General features: G+C 53.0%; 1 protein-coding gene across 50 annotated transcripts in view; it reads left to right on the top strand.

Moving 5' to 3' along the window:
* Nucleotides 1-13,283, top strand: part of PCBP3 (poly(rC) binding protein 3) — a 264,611-nt gene that overhangs the window by 207,308 nt on the left and 44,020 nt on the right. The window lies entirely within an intron of this gene.

The raw sequence follows: 13,283 nt of genomic DNA, 5'->3' as shown, positions 1-13,283 counted from the left end.
CTCGGAGGCTCAGCCGGCAGCCAGGGGGTCTGCACCTCACTCGGAGGCTCAGCCGGCAGCCAGGGGGTCTGGCCCCTCATTCGGAGGCTCAGCGGCCCCGTCTGGAATTAGTGGCCACACGGTGAGTGCCGAGTGGACATCAAGCCGTCACTTCAGACTCGTGCGCTTCACTGCCTGTTGGTTATGCCTGGGTTTTGAAATCAAGTCACAGAACACCTGGAATGTGGTGTTTACGCAGAACAAAGCAGGTGCCTCGGAGGAGAGAGCCCAGGGACAGGGGCTCCTCCCGGTGTGGGCGCCCAGGGTTGCAGGGTGGCTTCCTCTGTCTGCACGGTTTTCAGAGCCCCAGGGTCCTGCCTGCCCGGCTGCATGGAGGCGGCCCACATCCTGCTCTGCCCCCCCGAATCTCAGCCTGAACAGCTTCGCTGGTGTTTGTGTTGACTTATTTGTTCTTTTTTTGTTGTTGTTTTTAAATGATTCCGATGCTGTTACAGTCAAATCTTTTAAAAGCCACAGGTCTGGGTGACCTACAAATGTGTGTTTCTGACTTTCTGCAGTTTAAATCGCCACTGAGCCTTAGGGCATCTGGCCCGCGCATTGAGGAATCCACGTGGGTTTCGGGGTCCCCATGCCTGCCCAGCTCCCTGCTTCAGCCTGGGCGGGTCTGGCAGGCATTTCTGCGAGCCTGTCCCTGGGCCCGCCTCCTGGCCAGACTTCCAGAAAGATTGTCCACATCCCCGTTGCACGTCCCCCTGTCACCGGAGACTGCAGGCCACAGCACTGGGAAGAACCCGGGAGGCAGGCGTTAGGACGGAGTGGCCGAGACAGGGAAGGGAGCCATGGCGGACGTCCTCACCCAAGCCAGGGCTTCCTGCCCCTGTGGTACTGACAGGAATCCCGCAGGACATGGGGCTGGCTTTGGGCAGCTTGGTGGACACTTCTCTTTCAGATCCTGCCACAGCAAAGCTCACGAGACTCACTTCTTCCCATTGGAATTCAGTAAGAACAAACTCAACAATTCAGACGCCCCAGCTGGAGGTTTATTTTATGGATTTTACCTGTGTGGTATTTAGGGATGTGTTTATGAATAAAGGTGTGCGTTCTGGCAAGTAGAAATACAGAGCTTGTCTTTAACCCAAGTATCTGTAACTTTATCCAACGCAGACACTGAAATACAATAAAAACAAACGAAACCCATTAAACATGAATTAGATGAGGCAGGCTGATGGGAGGTTGTGGGATTAACAGGCCATCAGCGGATTGAAGCTGCGCACATCACTGGGATGCTGCTGCCGGAGGATTCCGTCTAATCCGGGAGCATCTGGCTGGGCCGTGGGCAGCGTCTGCAGTCGTGGCTGCTTGAAGGTATGAAGGTTGTGGCCTTTGCTTCCCCCCATCAGGCTGCCCCACCCTCGACCCCACCCAGACCCCTCGGGCACTCTGGGGTCATCTTCAGCTCCCCCTTCTCTTCCTTCCTTCTCTTCCACCTGGGCCCCTACTGTGACCCGAGGTCAGCAGAGGACCCTGGCAGGTGGCCGCCCCCTGGGGCTCGACTGTGCAGGTGAGGCTTGGGTGACCGCTGCTCCTGCTCCTCTCGCTGTCCCCACCCTCTGCCATCATGCTGTCAACATGCATGTGGGCTGCAGCCCTCAGCCTGCAGGACGCTGTCAATGCAGCTCCTCAGTGGCCAGGGCAGCTCCATGCTGGGAGGAGATGGGTGTGGAGACCTCAGTGGACAGAAGGGCAGTGGGGCCTGGGAAGTGTGACCCCAGGGCCCCAGGGCCTGTCTCCTCGCCACCAACGTTGCATGCCACCACACCTGGCACCTCTTTGGATCCCTGCAGCCCTGATCACAGAGCTGCGTACGCATTCCCTCACAGGCAGGGCCCACCAAGGTGCTGTGGCCACATTGGGGTTTAGCACCAGTGCCTTCAAACCAATGGTGCCAGGCCCAACCACTGACTCACACTGTGCTTAGCTTTTTAGTCGGATTTTTTGTAGCTGTTAGTCACACTTCAAACTTTAATTTTTTGTGTATATTTCTTATCTAAGTTATCTTTATTTTTATTGAATTTATTTTTGTTCATTTATTTTTTAGTTGTAATGTTATCGCTTTATTTTCTTAACCTTCATAAATCTATTTTAACTACTTTTATCATTTATTTATCTTGTATCACTCATTTTTATTCCCTTTAAAGTTTTACTCAACTTTTATTATCTTCTGGGTTTTTCTTAGTGATTTTTTTTCTTCTTTTGGGAAGATTCTTAATGGTTTTAGTTGCTTTAGCTTATATCTTTTTTAAGGAGATATTTTTAGCAGATACCATTTGTCGTATTATTAAAATATTAAGATGCTGAAAGAAATGATTTGCTAATCTAATTTCAGCTTATTTTCCTGTCATAATAGAGTGATCTATCATCTTGTCTGTGATGATGAATGAGTCTCCTAAAAACATTAATTCGTGCATCCACGGGACCTGCCAGCCCCATGCACACCCTTCCTAGGGCAGCCAGGAGGCTGGGAGCTGCATCTCCTGCTTCCCTCCTCCCCGGCCCTCCATGGAGACACGCATGACCGCCGCCTACAGCCTTGTGCGGCCAGACCTGGTTGGGAGCAGCTCTGGTTGGCTGGAAGCTCCTGGGGTCTGAAGTGATGAGGCCTGGCCCTGCACCCCAGGCCCTTCCTGTGCACAGCAGGGTTGACTGGGAGGACTAGAGGGTCCAAACCCTACTGCCACTGCCCACCGCCTGCCACGCGACCATGGGCCAAGCCACTCACTGCCTCTGGCCTCTTTCCCCAGCTGCGTGTGTCCAGCCAGCAAGTTTGTGAGTAGCGTTACCCTGTTTCTGATCCCACCACACTCATCCTGTTCTGAAGGCAGAGGGGATGGTGAGTCTTCTTAGGACAGGGAAGTCAGCCCTCTCATGCACAGAACCCCTGTGGCACGTGGCCGGCCTTCACACCAAGTCTTCACACCCCTCATGAGACCAGCCAGGAAATGGGGGCCCCCAGGGGAGGCTGTATAACCCAGTGCCAGGGAGATCTCAACACCCGCTGGGGAAGGCCATGCAGCCCAGTGCCCGGGAGAGACAGGAACCCACCCAGGAAGGCAGTGCAGCCCAGCCCCAGGAGAGATGGGAACCCTCCTGGGAAGGCCATGCAGCCCAGTGCCCGGGAGAGCCCAGCACCCCCCAGGGAAGGCCATGCAGCCCAGTGCCTGGGAGAGACGGGCACCCCCTTGGGAAGGCCATGCAGCCCAGTACCCTCCAGGAAGGCCATGCAGCCCAGTGCCCCGGAGAGCTGGTGCCCTGTGACTGGGGTGGGGAAGAGGCTGTGCGGGGCTTGCCTGAGTCCTCCTCCCTCTACTCGCACCCAGAGACCTTCATGGGAGACACCTCCTCTCCAGGACCCCGGGGGCAGGGGTGATACTGCAGAGGCGGCTCTGGGCTTCCTCCCCATCCCCTGCCAGGCTCTGCTTCACTCCTGCAGCCAGGGCAGGGGTGTGGGGTGTGGAAGGAGAAGCGAGTGGCCCCTTATCTTCAATCCTTGCTGGAAGCTGCAGTCCCTGAGCCTAACCAGGCCACAAGAATGCAGAACCAGCTGAAAGGAGGCCAGGGCCACTGCCCTCTCCCCGCCCTTGGCGCCAGCACCGTGGCCACGATCTTTCTGGTGCCACAGTCTCCGACTCTGTGGGAAGAAGCATCCCCGGACTTGCCTCTCTCCTCAGAGCCCTGGTTTCACGGAGGGAAGGTGGCTTCCATGCCTGTCTCTGGGATTTTTCCTTAAGCAGCTCCTGGAAGGTTGCAGTGGCATCTCCTGATGCGGTGACAGTTCTCCTGGGACGTGGAAGGTCCCAGGCTTTGGAGAACACTCCTGGAGCAGAGGCCTCCGTCCCCCCAGGGGAGGGGCTGGGCTCCAATTTGGAGGCCCACATGAATGAGTGAGCAAACACCCCAGAGGGTTGGGAGAGCGTCCGCTCGTGCTGGCGGCAGCTGTGTGCTGTTGCTCCAACATGCTCCGCCTGGGCATCCCGCACGACTTAAGTGAGCTGGAGAGGGGTGTGGATGAGGATGAGGGCTCTCCTGGGGTGAGGGTCCCTCCTCAGTGCCACGTCCATGCAGACCCGTGTAGACCCAGCCTTTTTCTCCATAGCCAGGTGGGCTTTACTTTTCCTTAAACATCTTAAGTGGTTCTCAAGTAATCGGAGGCTCGTCTGCTTTTCATGCTAGCAGTGCAATGCCCCGTTTTATCGTGTGTCTAAAAGGCGTCCCTGATCCCGCATTTTTCCTAGTTTCCTCAGTTACCTCCCGGGACCATTTGCTGTAATGAAAGCTGGAAGGAGAGCTCCGTGCTCTACCCACCCACTTCCGTGAAAAGTGGGAACAAGGACACAGATTTGGAATCAGTGCTGTGTTTTTGTGTTTTGGTAAATTGTCTTTACCTTCCCTGAGGTGTTTTCTTCCATTCCTACGGGATTGGATTCAATTCTATTTGATGGTGATGGCTGTGGACAGCACTAAGTGCCCTCCGAGCTTCTACAGTAGAGCAGCCTGCTCAGTGTCCAGGCCCCGGAGTCCGCGTTGGGGCTGCGGTCCCAGTGCCCCTGCCAGTGTGTGGCTGTCGGCAAGGTCCAGCCGGCCTGTGGCTTCGGTGCTTGGAGGGCTGTGGCAAGGGCTGTCTGTGCCTGGCGCGTGGTAAACAGTCTGTCAGTGCATTGTTTATTATTATTTGTATGGTTATTGAGGTTCTCCTTTAATTTATCAATTATGTTGACAGAATTTGTGATATTACGATACCCATCTATTCCTAAAATAAACCCCATTAAGATATTGTCTGATTAGTCTTCATATATACTGCTGATTGCATTTGTTCATATTTGATTTGGAACATGAGTTGGAATTTCTGTCTAGGTAGAAGCTGGAATTGCTGGGTCACAGCATGCACCCACCATCAACCTTCCTGGGTGCACCGAGTGGCTTTCCTCGGTGATACGGGCGAGCGGGGCGGGCCACCTCGTGTCGTGTGCTCTCCCACGCTTCCTGGAGCAATTTTTGTTGGGCTGTGTCTTCACCTCTGGGGGCTGTGGGGTGTGTGCTGCAACTTTCTGTTGCCTCTGCCTCCTGGCTGATGCGCTCCACTGCCTTTTGGATCACGGATTGGCCATGAGGGTGTCCCTCTGGGATGTGCCTGCTCAAGACCTCTGCCCAGTCCTCTGTGAGCAACCCAGAAATATTCTCTGCATAGGAACCCCTTGTCATTAAACAACTGCAGGTACCTTCTCTCACTTGTGGGCTGTATTTCTGTCCCCTCACAGTGTCGGTTGACCCAAACAAAATCTTAATTCTAACGTGGTTTATCATTTCAGCCTTTTTCTTAACAGTCAGAGCTTTCTGGTGTCTGAAAACTCTGCCCTTCTCCCCCGCCTCCCGGCTCTGTGTAAATCTTCTCCCCCGCCTCCCAGCTCTGTGTAAATGGCGTCCTGTGCTGTCTTTCAGACGTTGTGTCGTTTACGCTTCCCCTTGAGATGCACAGCGCCGAAGTCCGTGTGAGGGTGGATTGATGAGGGGGTTCAGGTTTCATTTTATTCACCGGCCCGTACAGGGGACCACGTGCTGGGTACTGAAAGGCCTTCCGCTCTGCCCCTGTCTGTGCGCACCTGTTTTTCATGACCTTCTGTTGAATGAGTCCATGGTCTACGTGTCTGGTTTTTGTTGTTGTTGTTGGGTTTTTGTGTTTTTTTTTTTGAGACAGGGTCTCACTCTGTCACCTAGGCTGCAGAGCAGTGGTGCAACCTCAGCTCACTATACTCTCCACCTCCCAGGCAGCTGGGACTACAAGCGTCGCCATCCTGCCTGGCTAATCTTCAAATTTTTTGTAGAAACAAGGTCTCCCAATATTGCCCAGGCTGGGCTCAAGTGATCCACCCGCCTCAGCCTCCCTAAGTGCTGGGATCACAGGTGTGAGCCACTGCACTTGGCCTGCTTGTCTATTCTTAGGCCACTGTCACGTGAGCTAAATCGCTGCAGCTTCATGTCTCGATCTCTAGTAAGATAAGTCGGCTCACTTTGATCTTTTTCCTCAGGATATTCTTGAACCGATTAATTTTTCCTGTACATTTTAAAATCAGCTTGTCTATGGAATTGAATCTGTAGATCAAAATTGGGAGAATTAACATTTTAAATTATGGAGAGTTCGAGTCAATGAAAAATATATGTTTTCTAATTCTTGGGTCTTCTTTAATTGCTCTTTATGATGCTTTATAATTTCTACATAGACGTTTCACACATCTTTCGTTGGGTCTATCCCAACTCTTTGCCTTTTTTCTGATGGGCTTATACATGGTATCTTCTTTTTTTTTTTTTTTTTTTTTTGTGACATAGTCTTGCTCTGTCGACCCGGGCTGGAGTGCATGCAGTGGCGCGATCTCAGCTCACTGCAACCTCGGCTCCCAGGTTCAAATGATTCTCCTGCTTCAGCTTCCCAGAGTAGCTGGGATTACAGGCACTTGCCACCACGCCCGGCTAATTTTTTGTATTTTTAGTAGAGACGGGGTTTTGCCATGTTGGCCAGGCTGGTCTTGAATGCTATCTTCTTTTAAGATTTGATTTTCCATTGCTGGCTGGTGGGGGGATGTGGAGCGCCCTCACCCTGTGGAGGCATCCCTTCCCGTCACTGTGTCGGTCACTGTGGTTTTCGCTGCCCATGTCCCCTGTGCTGCTGTTCCTTTCTGCTGGCCTCTGGCTGTGTCACCAGCTCTGGAGTGGCCCTAGACTCATGAGAGAGCGTGCAGGTCCCAAACCGAGAGTGGCTGGAGGCAGGAGTGCTGCAGGAGTGCCTGGGCCAGCCCATGTCCAAGTAGGGAGCTCTGCCCAGCTCCCAAAAGAGCCTCCTCACAAAGCCAGTCACTGACCCCCAGCAGCGCGGTTGCCCCTGACGCGGCACCTTCCTTCCAGGCTCCTGCCTGGCTCAGGGTGTCCAGCGGCAGCCACACAGGCTGGAGGCCCCTCCATGCTGCGCACTCCGGCTGACTCACCGGGCCTGGGGGCCCCTCCGTGCTGCGCGCTCTGGCTGACTCTCGGCTGCACGTGTGCTGGCAGCTGTTGCAGGTTGCCGCATCCTGGGATTATCTTTTCGAGTAGACTGTGGGGTCAGCAGGCCCAGTACTTGCCTTGCTGCTGCTTTTCACCGCCTGCACCATGGGGATGCATTGGGTCAAGTCACACAACGTCAGAAAACTCAAATTCGATTAAAAGCTCAGGTCTGCTACTGGGCTCCTGGGAAAGTGCAGAGTCAGTCGGGGCCACTCTGGCAGGCTGCAGTGCCTCTGCTTCCCCCGGCTCAGCCTGCCCACACCGGCTTCCCCCAGGGGTCTTGGGACACCTACCAGCAATGGCCAGGGTGACGCCCCTCCCTGTCCAGGGCGAGAGCAGGACAGATACTGTCTCGGATGCCCCCGCAGTGAGCTGGGAAGGACCGCTCATTCACAACCTCTCCTCCTTATGCCCACTGACCCTGAGGCTACAAGGAGGTTGACCTTTGCTTCCTTCCAAGAGGGTTAAACTTCTACTGTTCACTTCTGGATCTTTCACCTATATAGGACACATATTTGAGGGCAAGGTGGGATCCGATGTTGATTTTCGGCCATCTGGATCCCCCACTGCTCCAGCCCGCAGCCAATTTCTCCACCAGACTCTGAGCCACTTGCAGACGCGCCACTTGCCGTGCCGTGTGGGAACTGAGGAGAGGTGTGGGGTGAGGAATGTTCCCGCTGGACCCTTTTTCATGGGCCGATAGGATGTCCCTGCTGCGTTCAGCTTCCCACTGAGACTAGAGGGCCCGTGGAGCCTGAGATGTTGTGTGCAGCGCCAGGGCACCGATGGAGCGGTCCAGGGGCCTGAACCCGCCCTTAGGCAGGCGAGTCGAAGTGCATCCATCACAGCCAGGACGGTGTCAGAGCCCAGACTTGACTCAGCTCTCAGGGTGGCCTACCCTGTCTCTCAGAGATATTACGAATCCCAAAATGAGCATTTGAAAGAATTGGAACATTTGTAGGAGGCACACTCTTACATGGTTCCCAAAGGTGGGACCAAGGAACACTGGCACTGTGAGGGAGCCTGGCTATGGTCAGCAAAGTTCAGCATCTTCCAGACATGAGACCAGTGTGGCTGGGCCGCCGGAGCAGCGGAAGGTGAGCGGTCACTGTTCCCCACCGGCACCTTTGTCTGCCTTGACACTGAGTAGCAGGGGAGCAGGCTGTTCAGGACGCTCGCCGAGGCCAGGCTGTGTAAGCCCTGGACGGCCTCCGAATGCCGCCTGTGACAGGCAGGAGCATGAAATTCCAGAAGCCTCCCCTGCCCTGGGTGGCCTCAGGGACATGATGTGCATGTGAGGCTCTCAAGGAGAATGTGGCAGTTAATCTGCCCTGTCATTTCCGCCGTCCTGGCCTCGTGCAGCCTGATGCAGGCACTGAGCTGTTAAACAGGATAAATCAAGTTGGGGCTGCTTCCATCCACCCCACACTGTGTTCCCTCCCACAGTCACATCCCCCAGACAGCTGAGGCCCTGAGTGCAGCCCTGGACAGAGCACAGCTAACGGGGGGATGGCCAGAGCCGCTGGCCGTGACAGCGCTCGCTGCGGCTGCGAGGACCCCAGATGGCGGTTTGCTGGCAAGACTTCTCCCGCCTTCTCGGGACAAGCAGTGGCACACAGGAGAGAGCTCAGGGCGCCTGCTGCCAGCCGCACTCACAGCTGTGTGACCGCCCTTCTACACTCCAGGGCATCTCTGTGTTAATATCCAAACCTATTCATCCATCCCCCAGAAAACAAGCCTTACAACTTGGGCCTCACGTGACACTTTCAAACATGGGTCTCTTCCCTTCGAGTCTGAAGGGATGTCATTCACTGTTATTTTTGGCATGAAAACAGATGATGGGTTACCTGTCTGGTGGTCGGGAACCTAGGCCTGGAGTCAGCTGGTCACAGTTCAGGGTCATCGCACTGTGTCACCTCATGTGTAAAACGGAGGAAGAGCTCGCCCTACTGTGTTAGGACAGCCTGGATTTATATATGGAAAAACGTGGGGCTGTGGCCCTGTGTGACTGCTGTTTCATTGTACATCACTTCTTACTAGGGCAGTATTCATTTTACTAGCATTCTGTTGATTTGAATATTTTTTTAAAAATGAGTAACTGGCAAATTTATCAGAATTTATAGTGGTACCAGTTTTAAACAGATTTTGCCAATTTAATCAATATAAAAATGAAATGGCCAGTTGCAATGGCTCACGCCTATAATCCCGGCACTTTGGGAGGCTGAAGCAGGCAAATCACCTGAGGTCAGGAGTTTGAGACCAGCCTGGCCAACATGATGAAACCCCATCTCTACTAAAAATACAAAAAATTAGCCAGGTGTGGTGGTGGCGCGCCTGTAATCCCAGCTACTCAGGAGGCTGAGATGGAAGAATTGCTTGAACCCGGTAGGTGGAAGTTGCCAACAGTGAGCTGCTGTACTCCAACCTGGGCAACAGGAGTGAAACTCCGTCTTAAAAAAGAAAATTAAATGAGGCTTTGATTCTGTCAAATGGAGTGGGGGTACACCCCCTGCCCCTCCCACTGAGCACAGCTGGGACTTCTGCACAGAGTGCTGGAGCAGCTCCCTGGGGACCGGGAGGCAGCAGTGGGAGCAGTGGGAGCAGGCTGGAAAGGAGTCCAGCCCAGCGGGGAGCTTCCTGTGTCCTCACTGTCCTCGCCGCATGGCCTGGACTCCAGGCAGCCACATACCCAGAAGTGCAGCCACAGAGAAGCTCCGCATTTCTGTCTGAGGATGGAGAGGGAGCTCCTGCTTGTTGGCATTTGCTCCAGCTTCCAGTCTCTCCCATCCTCACCCCTAGGCGATCCTGTGACAGCAATGGCTTTGAGGGCACAGCAGCATGACAGGCTGGCAACACAGAGGGGTAGAACTTTTCTCTCTGACCACAGGACTTGTGGTCCCAGAGAATGAAGGGGACCTCCCAGGGCCATTTCCCATCCCTGCCCTCCGGGGTGGGGGGTCCTCCCGGGGCTGTTTCATGTCTCTGCCCTCCTATCTCTTGGCCCTAGACAGGATACAGGTGCAGTAAGTTTCTGGCACTGTGGCAAAAGCCAGGCCCTGGCCAGAAAGCCCTGGAGATCACAGAGAGGGGCAAGTTTGAGAAAGGGATTTCATGAAGTTGTGTGTGCATTGCTGGGCACTGCCTGCACTCTCTACGTGTGGATCTGACCACAGACAGCACAGCAAAGGCTTTGACAAGGGGACTGCAGGGTTGATGACCCCCAGGTCCCAGCCGGGCACTGGGTGGCACACACGTGGCACAGAGTTAAACAGCGGTGCAGAAGCTCTCAGAACAGAACTGACATTGGAGCCGCAGCCCACAGAGTTTGGAACTAACTAGAACCACTGCCCAACAAAATAAAAATGTCGTGTTTCTGCATAAGGTTTAAGTGATAACTGGAGTGTTACGACAATATTCAAACAGACCAGGGGACAACTCAACGTCCGTACTCAGCGTAGGAAGAAATAGGAACCCTCAGCCTCTCCAGCCGGGAGATGAGCAACACACGCCAACCTGGGATCCTTCCTGGTGGAGGATCCACAAGATCCTCAGAGCAGCTGTGCTGTGCCACCGTGCTCCAGGAGGAAGGGCGAGCCCTCTCAAAGTGAATGGAAAAATAGGAACTCTACGCAGGGAAAGCAAAGGTTTTGTTTGTTTATTTGTTTGTTTGAGTGAGACAGGGCTCACTGTGTCACCCAGGCTGGAGTGCAGTGGTGCAATCTCAGCTCACTGCAGCCTCCACCTCCCAGGCTGAAGCGATCCTCCCATCTCAGCCTCCCAGCAGCTGCAACCACAGGTGCAGCCACCACACCTGGCTAATTTTTAAAATTTTTCATAGAGATGGGGTCTCTCTGTGTTGCCCGGGCTGGTCTTAAACTCCTACACTCAAGCGATCTGCCTACCTCAGCCTCCCAAAGTACTGGGTTTACGAGTGTGAGCCACTGCGCCTGGCCAAGGAAATAGGAGATTTAAAGAATAAAATGGAAATTTTAGAACTAAAAAATCTTATAACCGAATGAAAAATTCATGGTGTAGACTCAATAACAATGGAAGTGACAGGGCACAGAGTCAGCAAACACGAGGAAGACAGCTCAGTACAAATGATCCATGCTGAGTGACAGAGAAAGGACTGGGAGAGATGAATGGAGCTTCCGAGACCTGCAGACAATCCAGACACCACAGTACCCGTGGTTTTTATGTGCACATGAGATGTTCCCCAAGGCAGGCCATATTCCATGTAAAAAACTAAAGCCTAACAAATTTAAAATAATTTAAATCATATAAAATGTATTTGGCCACAGTAGAATTAAACTGTAAATCAATAACCAGAGATAACTGGAAATTTTCCAAATACTTGAAAATCAAAACACACACCTCTAAATAATGCCCTAGTCAAAGAGGAAGTGTCAAAAAAATTAGAAAATACTTTGAAGTAAGAGAAAATGAAAAAAAATCTATAGGATACTAATAAATCAGCGCCTCTAGAGAAATTTATAGCATGACAGCATCCATTAGGAAAGAGGAAAGGTCTTCAGACAATAATGTAAGCTTCCACTTGAAGAAACTTTAAAAAAAGAAAACAAAACAAGCGGAAGAGAGTAAATAATCAAGAGCCAAACCCAGTGAAATTAAAAACAGCACTAAGCCTCTTCACATTGGAGTAGCTCAAATGAAGGAAGGACAGAAACAGTCACGGGTTTCAAGAGCTTGCGAGGCGGTGGTGGTTCTCTGCTGTCTGCTGTTGTTGTATGGCGTGAGAGTCTGTCCTGTTTTCGTGGCATTTTTCTCTGCATCCTTTTTATTGACAAGACATTCCTGTCGTGAGTGGTTTTCCTCTGGCCTCTCTGGGAGCTGGTGGATTTGCAAGTCACGTCCAGCCTTCGAAAGCAGGACTGTTGCCTTGTTCCCCAGTTGCCCTCCTGGAAAGCTCTACCCCGCTGGCCCTGGGCCTCGGAGGGGAGGGGAGCACCTGGGGCACCGCAGTCCTGGCCCCACACAACTTCTCCCGCCATGGCTCCACACCCAACCCTGTGCCTCCTCTGTGGGCCACAGGGACCCCCACAGCAGAGCCCCAGCAAACCCTCAGTGACTGAATGAAAAACGCAGGAGTGGGTGGTGTGGGAGAAAATAGGATTACGGTGCTTCTGAGTATTGAGTTTAGAAATCGCTGAATTTCAGAACGTTCCACAAGGCCGTGGAAATTGAGCTGGGCTCAGTGCTCATGGGGTGAAATCTGTCTAATCCTTAAATACATACTGCGCCCCCTTGTGGGCCAAGAGTGGTGCTGGGAACTGGGGATTCAGTGGTGAGTGGAGGAGACACGTGTGCCCTCTGCCCTCTCGGTGCCAGGGTGGCTCCAGGTGGCTGCAGCAGAGCCAGGAGAGATGGGGTTGCAGGTACAGGCTGGTAGGCAATGCCCTCCATAAGAAGGTCCTGATAAGTGGATAGGAGAACTCACCCTGTCGCTGCAACGAAAGCCGGGGAGCCAATGGGAGGGCAGGGGGCAGAGACAAACAAGACCAAGGGGGCAGGTGCCGGACTCTGGGCAGGAGGCCCAGGGCCGGGATTAAACAGCACAGCAGTGGGAAGGTACCCAGGGGCTTCAGCAAGGGGTGAGTCCAAGCTTGAAGCTCACTGGCAGCGTCAGGCAGCTCATGCCCAGCCGAGTGCTCCTGAGCAGACATGCCTGGGCCAGCTGCGGGCCACAGCTGTGGCTGCTTTCCTGGCTGTCCTTCATCAAGCTGAGCGAGTTCCCCTCTATTCCTGTTTTTTTTTTCTGAGCGTTTTAATTTTTATCTTGAGTTGGTATTGAGTTTTGTGACAGGCTTTTCTTCATGCATTGATATGATTGTGTGCTTTCTTTAGTCTGTTAATAAGGTGAATTACACAGATTTTCCAACCCTGAGTCAGCCTTACATCACAGGAAGAATTGTTATAGCATATAATTCTTGTGGTATATTGCTGAATTCTATTTGTTCATGTTTTTTGTGTGTGAAATGATTAATCAAGCTAATTAACATATCCATCACCTCACATACCTTTGTTTGTGGTGAGGTTCGAGTGATCCTCCCGCCTGTCTGCCAGGACTTGAGACCACAGGTGCACACCACCACACCCAGCTAATTTTTTCAACATTTTGTAGAGATGGGGTCTATTTTTTCCAGGCCGATCTTGAACTCCTAGACTCCAGC

The sequence above is a fragment of the Hylobates moloch genome, unplaced genomic scaffold (assembly GCF_009828535.3).
Source record: "Hylobates moloch isolate HMO894 unplaced genomic scaffold, HMol_V3 SCAFFOLD_14, whole genome shotgun sequence".
In the NCBI taxonomy this organism is placed as follows: domain Eukaryota; kingdom Metazoa; phylum Chordata; class Mammalia; order Primates; family Hylobatidae; genus Hylobates; species Hylobates moloch.
Note: the sequence above shows the minus strand (reverse complement) of the source record. Positions and strands in the feature narration are given on the sequence as shown.